This window comes from Rhinoderma darwinii, chromosome 2, assembly GCF_050947455.1.
Source record: "Rhinoderma darwinii isolate aRhiDar2 chromosome 2, aRhiDar2.hap1, whole genome shotgun sequence".
NCBI classification, from domain to species: Eukaryota; Metazoa; Chordata; class Amphibia; order Anura; family Rhinodermatidae; genus Rhinoderma; species Rhinoderma darwinii.
Window position 1 is genome coordinate 267239807 of NC_134688.1, and position 13770 is coordinate 267253576.

Below are 13770 nucleotides of genomic sequence, written 5' to 3' on the forward strand. Positions count from 1 at the left end.
ACTAATCTGAGAAGTCGTTACCGGTGAGTCACTAAATATAAATGTTTATTCTCCCTGTGACTGATCAGTACTATCGTTCTTTTTTTGTGAAACAACAACTCCCAGCATATCCTTACCATCATTCTGGCTATACTGGGAGCTGTAGTTGTATGCAGTAGAAACTTATGACAGGGGTTAAACTGAATTTTCAAATGATCTCTGTACTGAGCTGCATTTGTGCTGTATTTTTGTACTGAGCTTAGTTCTGATGCTGTATATATATATATACTGAGCTTTGTTCTGGTGCTCCATATATGTATGAGCTTGGTTCTGGAGTTATATATACACATCATAACAACCAAGCTCAATACATATAAACACCACCAAAAAGAAGCTCATAACATATACAAAGCACCAGAACCAAGCTCAGTTCATATATACAGCATCAGAACCAAGCTCAGTACATATATACAGTATCAGAACCAAGCTGAGTACATATATACAACTTCAGAACCAAGCTCAGTACATATTTACATCTCCAGAACCAAGCTCAGTACATAAATACCCCACCAGAACCAAGCTCCGTACATATATATAGCACCAGAACCAAACTCCGTACATATATACAGCACCAGAACAAAGATCAGTACATATATACAACATCAGAACCAAGAACAGCATTTAGAAAGGAATTAAAGCAAAGTAGAGGTGAAATTGGCAAAATAATTTATTTATTTTTTTTTGCAGAATTTCATATTTAACCCATTTTTTTTGTAACACAGAACTTTTAACAGAGAAATGCAACTCCATATTTATTGCCCAGGTTCTGCAGTTTTATGAAATATCCCACATGTGGCCCTAGCTTGCTAATGGACTGAAGCACCGGCCTCAGAAGCAAAGGAGTATCCTAGTGGATTTTGGGGCCTTCTTTTTATTCGAATATATTTTAGGCACCATGTCAAGTTTGAAGGGCTCTTGCGGTGCCAAAACAGTGGAAATCCCCAAAAAGTGACCCCATTTGGGAAACTAAACCCCTCAAGGAAATTATCTCGGGGTATAGTGAGCATTTTGACACCACAGGTTTATTGCAGAACTTATTGGAAGTAGGCCATGAAAATTAATATACATTTTTTTTTTTCAAAGAAAATGTAGGTTTAGTTATTTTGTTTTATTTCCAAGGGGAAAAAACACACTAAAGGGGAAAAAACACACAATATTTGTAAAGCAATTTCTCCCGACTAAAACAATACCCCCCATTTGGTCATAAACAGCTGTTTGGACACACGGCAGGACTTTGGTTTTTGGTGCTCAAATTTAGCAGGAATGGTTTGCGGAGGCCATGTCACATTTGCAAAGCCCCTGAAGGACCAAAACAGTGAAAACGTCCAAAAAGTTACTCAATTTAGGAAACTACACCGCTTGAGGAATTCATCTAGGGGTGTAGCGAGCATTTTCATAGATGTTTCATAGAATTTATTTGAATTGGGCAGTGAAAATAAAAACAATCCCTTTTCTTCAAAAAGACATAGGTTTAGCTCAAAATTTTTCATTTTCTCAACAAATAAAAGGGAAAGAAGAACCCCAACAAGATAAAGAGATCCTTTCATTACAGAACAGCAGTGTAAATAAAAATGCCCAAATAATGTCAAATCACATTTCTGATAATAAGAGTGAAAAACTGAAAGGCAAGTTAAAGTGTATGTTCACAAATGCCAGAAGTCTAGCAAACAAAATGGGGGAGCTGGAGGCCTTGATACTGGAAGAAAATATAGATATAGTTGGTGTTGCTGAAACATGGCTGGACTCTTCACATGACTGGGCTGTAAATCTACAGGGTTTTACACTGTTTCGGAAAGACAGGACAAATATGAAAGGCGGTGGTGTATGTCTGTATGTGAGAAATGATATGAAGGCGAGTGTGAAAGAGACAATAGTGGGTGAATACTGTGAAGAGGTTGAAACCTTGTGGGTGGAACTAGAAAGGGAGGTAAACACTGAAAAAATTACTTTTGGTGTAATCTATAGACCCCCCAATATAACTGAGGAGATGGATGGTCAGCTATATAAACAGATGGAGCGGGCTGCACAGGCGGGTACTGTAGTGATAATGGGAGATTTTAATTTCCGGGATATTAATTGGTGTCATGGTTCAGCTTCAACTGCAAAGGGGAGACATTTCCTCAACCTGTTGCAGGAAAATTTTATGGGCCAGTTTGTGGAAGACCCGACTAGAGGTGAAGTTCTGTTGGATCTGGTCACTTCTAATAATGCAGATCTTGTTGGGAATGTCAATGTTCGTGAAAACCTCGGTAACAGTGATCATAATATAGTTACATTTTACCTATACTGTAAAAAACAAACGCAGGCTGGGAGGGCAAAAACATTTAATTTTAAGAAAGCCAATTTCCCCAGGATGAGGGCTGCAATTCAGGATATAGACTGGGAAGAACTAATGTTAAATAATGGGACAAATGATAAATGGGAGATTTTCAAATCTACTTTGAGTTATTATAGTGCAAAATTTATTCCTATAGGTAACAAGTATAAACGACTCAAATTAAACCCCACATGGCTTACACCTTCTGTGAAAGGGGCAATACATGACAAAAAAGGGCATTTAAAAAATACAAATCTGAGGGTACATCTGCAGCCTTTGTAAAATATAAATTGCTTAATAAAATCTGTAAAAAGGTAATAAAATTAGCAAAAATACCAAATGAAAGGCAGATGGCCAAGGATAGTAAAACAAATCCCAAAAAATTCTTCAAGTATATAAATGCTAAAAAGCCAAGGTCTGAACATGTAAGACCCCTAGATAATGGTAATGGGGAGTTGGTCACATGGGATCAAGAGAAGGCAGAGTTACTAAATTGGTTCTTTAGCTCGGTATATACAACTGAAGAAAGAGCAGCTGATGTAGCCGGTGCCAGTGCTGTTAATATATCAGTTAATATACTGAATTGGATGAATGTAGATATGGTCCAAGCTAAATTAAATAAAATAAATGTGCACAAGGCCCCGGGACCAGATGGGTTACACCCTAGAATTCTTAAAGAGCTTAGTTCAGTTATTTCTGTCCCCCTTTTCATAATATTCAGAGAATCTCTAGTGACTGGTATGGTGCCAAGGGACTGGCGCAGCGCAAATGTGGTGCCTATTTTCAAAAAAGGCTCTAGGTCTTCCCCGGGTAATTATAGACCAGTAAGCTTAACATCCATCGTGGGGAAAATGTTTGAGGGGCTATTGAGGGACTATATACAGGATTATGTGACAATAAATAGCATTATAAGTGACAGCCAGCACGGTTTTACTAAGGACAGAAGTTGTCAAACTAACCTAATCTGTTTTTATGAAGAGGTAAGCAGAAGCCTAGACAGAGGGGCCGCTGTGGATTTAGTGTTTTTGGACTTTGCAAAGGCATTTGACACTGTCCCCCATAGACGCCTAATGGGTAAATTAAGGACTATAGGTTTAGAAAATATTGTTTGTAATTGGATTGAGAATTGGCTCATGGACCGTATCCAGAGAGTTGTGGTCAATGATTCCTACTCTGAATGGTCCCCGGTAATAAGTGGTGTACCCCAGTGGTGTACTCCAGGGACCACTATTATTCAACTTATTTATTAATGATATAGAGGATGGGATTAATAGCACTATTTCTATTTTTGCAGATGACACCAAGCTATGTAATATAGTTCAATCTATGGAAGATGTTCATGAATTGCAGGCAGATTTAAACAAACTAAGTGTTTGGGCGTCCACTTGGCAGATGAAGTTTAATGTAGATAAATGTAAAGTTATGCATCTGGGTACCAACAACCTGCATGCATCATATGTCCTAGGGGGAGCTACACTGGCGGATTCACTTGTTGAGAAGGATCTGGGTGTACTTGTAAATCATAAACTCAATAACAGCATGCAGTGTCAATCAGCTGCTTCAAAGGCCAGCAGGATATTGTCGTGTATTAAAAGAGGCATGGACTCACGGGACAGGGATGTAATATTGCCACTTTACAAAGCATTAGTGAGGCCTTATCTAGAATATGCAGTTCAGTTCTGGGCTCCAGTTCATAGAAAGGATGCCCTGGAGTTGGAAAAAATACAAAGAAGAGCAACGAAACTAATTAGGGGCATGGAGAATTTAAGTTATGAGGAAAGATTAAAAGAATTAAGCCTATTTAGCCTTGAAAAAAGACGACTAAGGGGGGACATGATTAACTTATATAAATATATTAATGGCACATACAAAAAATATGGTGAAATCCTGTTCCTTGTAAAACCCCCTCAAAAAAGAAGGGGGCACTCCCTCCGTCTGGAGAAAAAAAGGTTCAACCTGCAGAGGCGACAACCCTTCTTTACCGCGAGAACTGTGAATCTATGGAATAGCCTACCGCAGGAGCTGGTCACAGCAGGGACAGTAGATGGCTTTAAAAAAGGGTTAAATAATTTCCTAGAACAAAAAAGTGTTAGCTCCTATGTGTAGAATTTTTTCCTTCCCTTTTCCCGTCCCTTGGTTGAACTTGATGGACATGTGTCTTTTTTCAGCCGTACTAACTATGCAACTATGTAACTATGTAACTATGTAACATTCGTAAAGCAATTTCTCCCGAGTATGGCAATGCACCATTTGTGGTCATAAACTGCTGTTTGGGCACACGACAAGGATCACAAGAGAAGGAGGGGCATTTGGCTTTTGGAGTGCAGATTTTGCTGGATTGGTTTCTGGTCGCTATGTTGCATTTGCAAAGCCCCTGTGGGACCAAAACAGTGCAAATCTCCCAGAAGTGACCCCATTTTGTAAACTACACCCCTCAAGCTATTCACCTAGGGGTGTAGTAAGCATGTTAACCCCGCAGGTGTTTTGCAGAAATGAGTGTGCACTCGATGTTGCAGAGTGAAAATGGGATTTTTTTCCATAGATATGCCAATATGTGATGCCCAGCTTGTGCCACCATAACAAGACAGCTCTCAAATTATTATGCTTTGTTTCCCGATTTTAGAAATACCCTGAATGTGGCCCTAATCTTTTGCCTAGGCATCTGACGGGGCTCAGGAGTAAAAGAGTACCATGTAAAATTGAGGCCTAATTTGGTGATTTACAAAGTATTGGTTCACAATTGCAGGGCTCTGATGTGAAATAATAAAAGAATCCCCTGAGAAGTGACCCCATTTTGGAAACTACACCCTTGAAGGCATTTATTAAGGGGTGTAGTGAGCATCTTCACCCCACATGTCTCTTTTATAAAGGATTGCGCTGCGGAAGGTGCAAAGTGAAAATTTAAATTTTTCCCTAGATATGCCATTTCATTGGCAAATAAGTCATGCCCAGCTTGTGCCACTGGAGACACACACACCAAAAATTTTTAAAAGGGTTTTCCTGGGTATGGCGATGCCATATATGTGGAAGTAAACTGCTCTTTGGGCACGCTGTAGGGTTCAGAAGGGAGGGATCGCCATTTGGCTTTTGGATCATGGATTTTGCTTGGCAGTAGTTTTATTTGGAGTATTACTGGTATTTCAGTTTATAATGTGGGGGTACACGGAAGGGGCATATGGTATAATAATGGGGTAAAATAATTCATAGATGTGTGTTACGCTGTGACACAATCCTTTCTGCACAGGCCAGTGTCGCACTGATATATGGCGTCCTTTCTTATCCCCGTTTTGTTCCACACTCTGCACCTTTGCAGTTTGAGGAATTTTGCTGGAAAGTGTTGTCCTGGTATAATACGGGCACCCTCGCTCCCGGCAGATATGTTTTGGCCCTCCCCTTACTGGTTCCCTAATTTAGGGTCTTTATAATCTGCCTCTTGAAACAGAAGAAATGTTCCCCTCGGGCCTGCACAACTGCATATTTATTATTTACTGACTTATTGCAGCCTTAACTCATTTTATTTTTTAAATGACGTAGTGGTATGAGGGCTGTTTTTTTGCGGGAAGAGCTATAGTTTTTTGGTACCATTTTGGGGTAAATGCGACTTTTTGATCACTTTTTATCCTATTTTTTTGTGAGGCCAGGTGAAAATTCTGGCATAGTTTTTTAGTTTCTCTTATACAGCGTTCACCATGGGCTATGAATTACATGTTAACTTTATTCTGTGGGTCAGTACGATTCCGGCGATACCAAATTTATATCACTTTTTTATGTTTTACAACTTTTTGCACAATAAGATTACTTTTGTAAAAAGAATGTATTTTTTCTGTCGCCATGTTGTGAGAACCATAATTTTTTGCGAGACGAGCTATAGTTTTTATATGTACCGTTTTTGGATACATGCGACTTTTTGATCACTTTTTATTCCAATGTTTGTAGGGCAAAGTGATCAAAAAACAGAAGTTCTGCTATAGTTTTTTACAGTTTTTTTTTACTCTGTTCACCGCGTGGAATAAATAATATAATATTTTGATAGTTCAGGCCGTTACGGTCGTGGTGATACCAAATATGTGTGGTTTATTATTTTTTTTCAATAATAAAGGACTTGATAAGGAAAAGGGCGATTTGTGTTTTATTTTTACTTGAAACTTTTATTATATGTTTTAAAACTTTTTTTTACACTTTTTTGTTATACTTTTTTATTTGAAGGCCCAACTGTCTGATTTTATTTTTTTTCTAATACATTGCACTACCTCTGTAGTGCAATGTATTGGATCTGTCAGTCATTCACTGACATCAAGCCGATTAGGCTTCGCCACCTGTCGTGGGCCTAATCAGCTTCCGTAATGGCAGAGCAGGAGGCCATTGTTAGGCCTCCTGTTGCCAAAGCAGCAGTCGGCAGCCCTGATTGTATGCCAGGGCTGCCAATCTGCTGGCAACCTCTAAGATGCAGCGATCGCTTTCGATCGATGCATCTAAGGGGTTAATGGCAGGGATCAAAGCTAGCCACGGTTCCTGCCATTACAGGTGGATGACATTCACCGCTGATGACATCTTACCTTTCAGGCCTTGCTTCCAGGCGGGGCCTGAACGGCTTCAGTGCTAGGCAGAGTGGGAGACCAGTATTAGGCCTCTTGTTGCCATTGGAGCCACCGGAACCCCAGCAATTTCATTGCTGGCGTGCCCATGAGCTACAAACTCCTTAAATGCAGCGATCGCTTTTGACCACTGAATTTAAGGGGTTAATGGCAGGGATCGAAGCTAATTTCGGTCCCCGCCATTGCAGCCGGATGTTAGCAGTAATACACCGCTGACATCCGGCGATGATTGCACCTACTCAGCTCCTGAGACGGTGCGATCCATTTGTCGTGTGGATACGGCAAAAAGCGGGAGGCACTAGCTTTCCATGACGTATCTATACGACAAATGTCGGGAAGGGGTTAATACTATTACTGTGGCATAGGTGCTTTACTTTACATTTATCAACATTAAAATTAATCTGCCATGTTTTTGCCCATGCTGCCAGCTTTTCTAGGTCTTTATGTAATATTTTACAATTAGGCCTCATGCCCACTTCAGTTTTTTCCTTCAGGGTGCTATCCGTTTTCGTCACTGATAGCACCCTGCCCCCATTCATTTCAATGAGCCCATGCACACTTCTGTTATTTTGACGGTTCCGTTCCTTCAATAGTAGAGCATGTCCGGGGTGCGTAGCCGGATGTCTGACTGAGCGGACGTGTTTCGCTTGGCTCCCTAGTCCCCTGCTCCTTATCCTGTGAATATCACTGTCAACCTGCAACTTGAACAGCTTTCAAGTGTCGTGAGGGGACTGCTCACACCCCTGTGCCCATCAGTGGTTACATTTGTGGTGCCGGGCTCGGAGACATTTATCCGGCGTGGGGAACGGAGCGAGGCCCTGCACTTCCGTTTGGCGCTTGGGTAGTAGCTGCTGTGTTCCGGCTGTAATGTCAATGGCCGTGGTGTGGCTCCTGAGCTGTGCATCACTTGGCGGAGTGTGTCGGCAGAGGGGACCTGGAGACTGATCACATTACCCTATACAGGGTTTGCTTCTAACTGGGAGGTAGGTGAACGGAGTGGTCTTCACCCCCCACCCTCCCTCATCCTTCATATCTGCAACCGTGTCGGTCTAAAACTCTCCTGGGTGACTGTAACCCATTGTACCTGTAAGGTGCCCACTGCCCTTCAAAACAACCAGGAGCAGATAGTCAGGAAAATCCTGGTTGGAGCCTTACTACAGCTCTGTACATTGCTGGTTGCTCCTCCTCCCTCCCTGCTTCTCCACAATTTTATGCACACTCCTGTATCTGGATAGTTGGCTATGGGAGACAATAGGGGAAAGAAACGAAAGAGTAAGTCTCTGATTGTGAACTCTCACCCACTTTCTGATGAGGACTCTCTTATGGAGGATCCCCCATTTCGCTCATTGGAGGACCTGGATGCTGGTCCCTCCAATTACTACTATCTATAAAATCACAGCTCATGCGGCAAAAAAATTGGAACAATTTTCCAGACCTTTGCGTTTGCCTGCCTCACCTGACCTTTCGTTGTCGATGTTTGATGGATCCCTGAGCCCACCGAGACCATTTGTCTCCCCAGGACCACCCTGTCTCTTCCCAACATATGGATACAACATTTGCAGAGTTGCTGGCTGCTATCAATTCCTGTCAATCTAAGCTTGTTACTTAAGTGGATGAACTGCATCAGGACTTTGTCATACTGAGGCATGATATGCAAAAAATTTGTGACCGTACTACTGAAACGGAGTGCAGAGTATCTGAATTAGAAGATACGCTGAGACATGTTCCGGATCAAATTGTAGATCTGAGGAGACAGGTGGGGGTTTTGGTCGACCGGGCAGAAGACTTTGAGAATCATTTGCGACGTAATAACATTTGTGTCGTGGGTTTGCCGGAAAAATCTGAAGGTACAGAACCGGCAAAATCCCTGGAACTATGTGTAATGACGTGGTAAGGAGACAGACAGGTGAGCCCTAATCTACCCGCCACTCAGTCCCTGCCTACTTGCACGATTCGTCCTAGGCGTTGGCGTACAACTGGGCGACGATCCCTACGCTGAATACGTGCATGAGAGACAAACAGACAAGGGTACACAGAAGCTAAGGGAAATGGGGCAGTTGCCCACGGCAACACCGTGAGCAACAAGAGTAGTGAACGAGCCGAGTCAAACCAGGAGCATACGAGGTACCAAATGCAGAGGACAGGAGCGTAGTCAGTAAAGCCAGGGTCAAAATGAAGCTGAGGTCAATAGTAATAGCTGGAACAGCAGAGCCAGGAAACAAGGGAGAATCACAGGCAAAGACAAGAAGCAAATGAAGGTATACATAGACCGGGGGTGGGAGCTAGAACCGTCTGGCTAGGCTGTGATAGGTTCTCCCACTCCTCAGCCTTCTCTGACTCGGATAAGGTTATAAGCCCCCCGAAGATCAAACTTGGAGAACCATTGGGCCCCCTGAACCTGATTGAAGAGATCAGGAATCAAAGGAAGGGGATACTGGTTCCTTATAGTGACCTTATTCAAGTTTCGGTAATCGATGCACGGCCTAAGACCACCATCCTTTTTCCCTACGAAAGAAGAAGCTAGCACCTACCGGAGAAGTAGTGGGGCGAATTTAACCCTTGGCCAGGCTTTCCTGGATATATTCTCACGTTTGGGACAAGAGAGATTTAATATCCTACCTTTAGGGAGCTTAGCTCCTGGTACCAAATCGATTGCGCAATCGTTTTCTCTATGAGGAGGTAACAATTCGGAGGCCTTTTTAGAAAAAACATCAGCGAAGTCCTGAATAAACTCAGGTAGAGTGTTCACCTCCTCAGGGAGAGAAATAAAATTAACAGAAAAACAGGACGTCATGCATTCATTACCCCTTTTAGTAAGATCCCCAGTACTCCAGTTAAACGTGGGATTATGCATCTGCAACCAGGGAAGGCCTAATACCAAATCGGACGATAATCCCTGCATCACCAGTACAGAACACTGCTCCTAATGAATGGAGCCAACAATGAGTTCAAAAACGGGGGTATGCTGCGTAAAATAACCATTAGCAAGTGGAGTGGAGTCAATACCACTACCAGGACAGGTTTAGGCAAATCAACCAATGGCATAGCTAGAGACATAGCAAATTCCACAGACATAATATTAGCAGAAGACCCTGAATCCACGAAGGCACTGCCGGTGGCAGACCTACCCTCAAAAGAGACCTGAAAGGGAAGCAAGATCTTATTAGGTTTCATATTTACGGGAAATACCTGTGCGCCCAAGCGACCTCCCCGATGGTCACTTAGGCGCGGAAGTTTTCCGGCTGCTTATTCTTACGCCTAGGACAGTTGTTCACTTGATGCTTGTCATCCCCACAGTAGAAGCAGAGACCATTCTTCCTGCGGAGCTCTCTACGTTGTTGGGGAGACACGGAGGCCCCGAGTTGCATTGGTTCATCCGAGTTTTCCGTGGAAGAACGAAGCAACGGAACCTCGTGAGCCATCATGGCGGAGCCAGAGGAGAAGGCACAAAAACGTTCAAGTCGTCGTTCCCTGAGACGACGGTCAAGACGTACCGATAAAGCCATAACCTGATCTAGAGAGTCAGAAGAGGTATAGCTAACTAACAGGTCTTTCAGGGCGTCCAACAGACCCAATCTAAACTGGCACCTCAAGGCACACACCACTTCCTAAAGTCAGAACAGTACTCCTCAACGGGTCTCTTACCCTGATGTAAGGTCACCAGCTGACTTTCGGCAAAGGCAGTCTTGTCAGTCTCGTCATAGATGAGCCCGAAAGCGGAAAAAAAAGGTCAACAGAGGAAAGTTCAGGGGCGTCAGGGACCAAGGAGAAGGCCCATTCTTGGGGGCCGTCCTAGAGCCGGGAGACAATTATATCCACTCGCTGGCTCTCAGAACCTGAAGAGTGGGGCCTTAGACGGAAATAGAGTCTACAACTTTCCCGAAAGTAGAAAAAAGTCTTCCGGTCCCCTGAGAACCGGTCAGGCAACTTGAGATGGGGTTCAAGAGGTGAGGTGGAGGGCACTAGCTGGTTAGCATCACGCTGGTCACACCTCTGAGCCAAGGCTTGGATCTGTAGGGAGAGACCCTGCATTTGCTGAGCCAGGGTCTCAAGGGGGTCCATAGTAGTAGGAACCAGTGTAGAAAAGGTATATGGGCCTGTGATTATGTAATGATGGGGTAAGGAGACAGACAGGTGAGCCCTAATCTACCCGCCACTCAGTCCCTGCCTACTTGCAGGACCCATCATAGGCGTACAACTGGGCGACGGTCCCTACGCCGAATACGTGCACGAGAGACAAACAGACAAGGGTACACAGAAGCTAAGGGAAATGGGGGCAGTTGCCCACGGCAACACCGTGAGCAACAAGAGTAGTGAACGAGCCGAGTCAAACCAGGAGTGTACGAGGTACCAAACGCAGTGCAGGAACGTAGTCAGTAAAGCCCGGGTCAAAATGAAGCTGAGGACAATAGTAATAGCTGGAACAGCAAAGTCAGGAAACAAGGGAGAATCACAGGCAAAGACAAGAAGCAAATTAAGGTATACCAGGGGCGGGAGATAGAACCGTCTGGCCAGGCTGTGATAGGTTCTCCCACTCCTCAGCCTACCAGCCTGAGTGGTAGCAGATCGAGTCACTCTAACAGACCTAGGAGCAGATGCAGACTGATTAACCATGGGCATCGACACAGAAGCTGTGTCTGGCAGATGCTTTACACTATGGCTGAAAGATACACTGGATGTTACAAATTTTTCTCCCTTCTTTACCATTGAATGGGCACATAGGGTCCCTGTCCACATGGGCCCTTCGGGTGGCCCTCCACGTCCAGTACTTGTCCGTATGTTACATTTCAAGGACCGGGATGCCATCCTACAGGCGGCAAGGAATAAAGGGACTATCCTCTATAATTCCCAACGCATTTCTATCTACCCGGATTTCTCTGTTAACATAAGGAGACAACGGGTCCAATTTACGGAGACCCATAAGAAACTTCGGGAGAAGGGGTATAAATATGCCATGCTGTATCCTGCCAAAATGAGAGTGATCGATGGCTCCACATCTAAATTTTTTGTGTCTCCCACTGAGGCTTTGGCATGGGCGGAGGCGGCACCATGTGCTCCGGTCAGAGGTGCCAACCCTGACTGAGCATTTTCTATTAGACATAACCCTGTGTTGAATGTTACATGCTTTAATGCTTGGTTATACTTCTTTTATGTCACTTCTAGTGTATATACTTGAGTCCACACGTATCTTGGGGGGTGGGATTGTTTAAGTCTGCTATGTGATATATTTTGATATATTGATCTACTGGTATCTCGTCAAAAGGAGTCGGGTCTCGGGATGCTATTAATGTAGCAGGTGTTAGGTTAGTCAGAGACTATTGTTCTTTATTAGTTCTATCAATTACAGGGTAAAGGTCTACACTTAGATAGTTTAGTGTCTGACAGGGGTTAGTTCAGGTCTAGTATTGTATGGTAATGTTTTTCATGTTGCTGCTGATGCCTGACAGTGTGAATGTTGTGCTCTGGTTTCTCTCTCGCCCTAGGTTATGTGACCGCTGGTGGTCTCGGGCTGCTGTATCACGTCCAAATGCATTATGGCTTCAATTAAGGTATTAAGTTGGAATGTCAGAGGGCTTAATTCCAAATTTAAGAGAGCTATTGTCTTTAATTTTGTGAAGAAACACTCTCCACACATCATATGTTTGCAGGAGACTCATCTGACCGGCCAAAAGGTCTTAGCTATTAAACGTGCTTGGATAGCGAGGGGTTATCACTCCTCCTACTCTAATTATTCACGTGGTGTATCACTCCTAATAGCCAAGAATCTGTGTCTGGAGGTGCTGCTGGTGGCCTGTGATCATTTTGGTCGTTATACTATTATGCATTGTTTAATACATGGGTCGGTTTTCAACATTATCAACTTGTATGTCCCTCCACCTCTGGATTCTGCACTGCTGGATTTGGTGGCTAGTAAATTATCAGAGTTCCCGTTATGCCCCCTTTTGTGTGTGGGTGATTTCAATGCAGTGCCGGATGCCTCGATGGATTGTACAGGGGGGTCTGATCAGGCATCTGCCTCACTCAACGCCTGGTCCTCAGCCCTGCATCTCACTGATATTTGGAGATGGAAATTTCCAAACAATAAAATGTATTCATATTACTCCTCTGCTTATAAATAATTTTCTAGGATTGATCTGGCTATGGCCTCGGGGGATTTCTTGCCTGCAGTGACTACTGTTAGCCTCACACCCAGGGGTATATCTGATCATTCAGCCCTCCTTTTGACCTTTTTGACGGGACCTCCCATTGACTCTAAAGTCTGGAGGTTACATACGGCATGGCTTACCTCTCCTGAGGTCGCATTGGAGGTCTCGACCTCTCATGAGCTGTATTGGGAGCATATCTCCACACATCCAGACCCGTTAATTGTGTGGGATACATACAAAGCTACAGCTGGGGTGGCAAAATGTAGAAAGGTCTCTAGGGAGAAAGAGAGATTCTTAACATGTGAGGTACAAAGGGCAGAGCAAGAATATATTGTGAATATATTGTGAATCCCCAGCCTGACTCCAAGAGCCGGTGGACAAGGGCTCAGAGGGAGCTGCTTCTATTGCATACTACACAGACAAAAACGTGTGCTGGCTACCGAGGCATCCATATTCGAATTTGGTGATAAGAATGGTAAACTTCTGGCTTATTTGTCAAAGTCGGAGCATCCCTGTGTGTCTATTCCATTTGTTTTCTCTTCGGAGGGTATTTTGTGTACTGCCTCAAAGGACATAAATAAGGTATTTTGTGACTTTTATTTAGCACTGTATAGTTCAAAATGTTGTTTCAACTTCTATTATGGAGCAATTTTTACAATCACTTCCCTTGTGG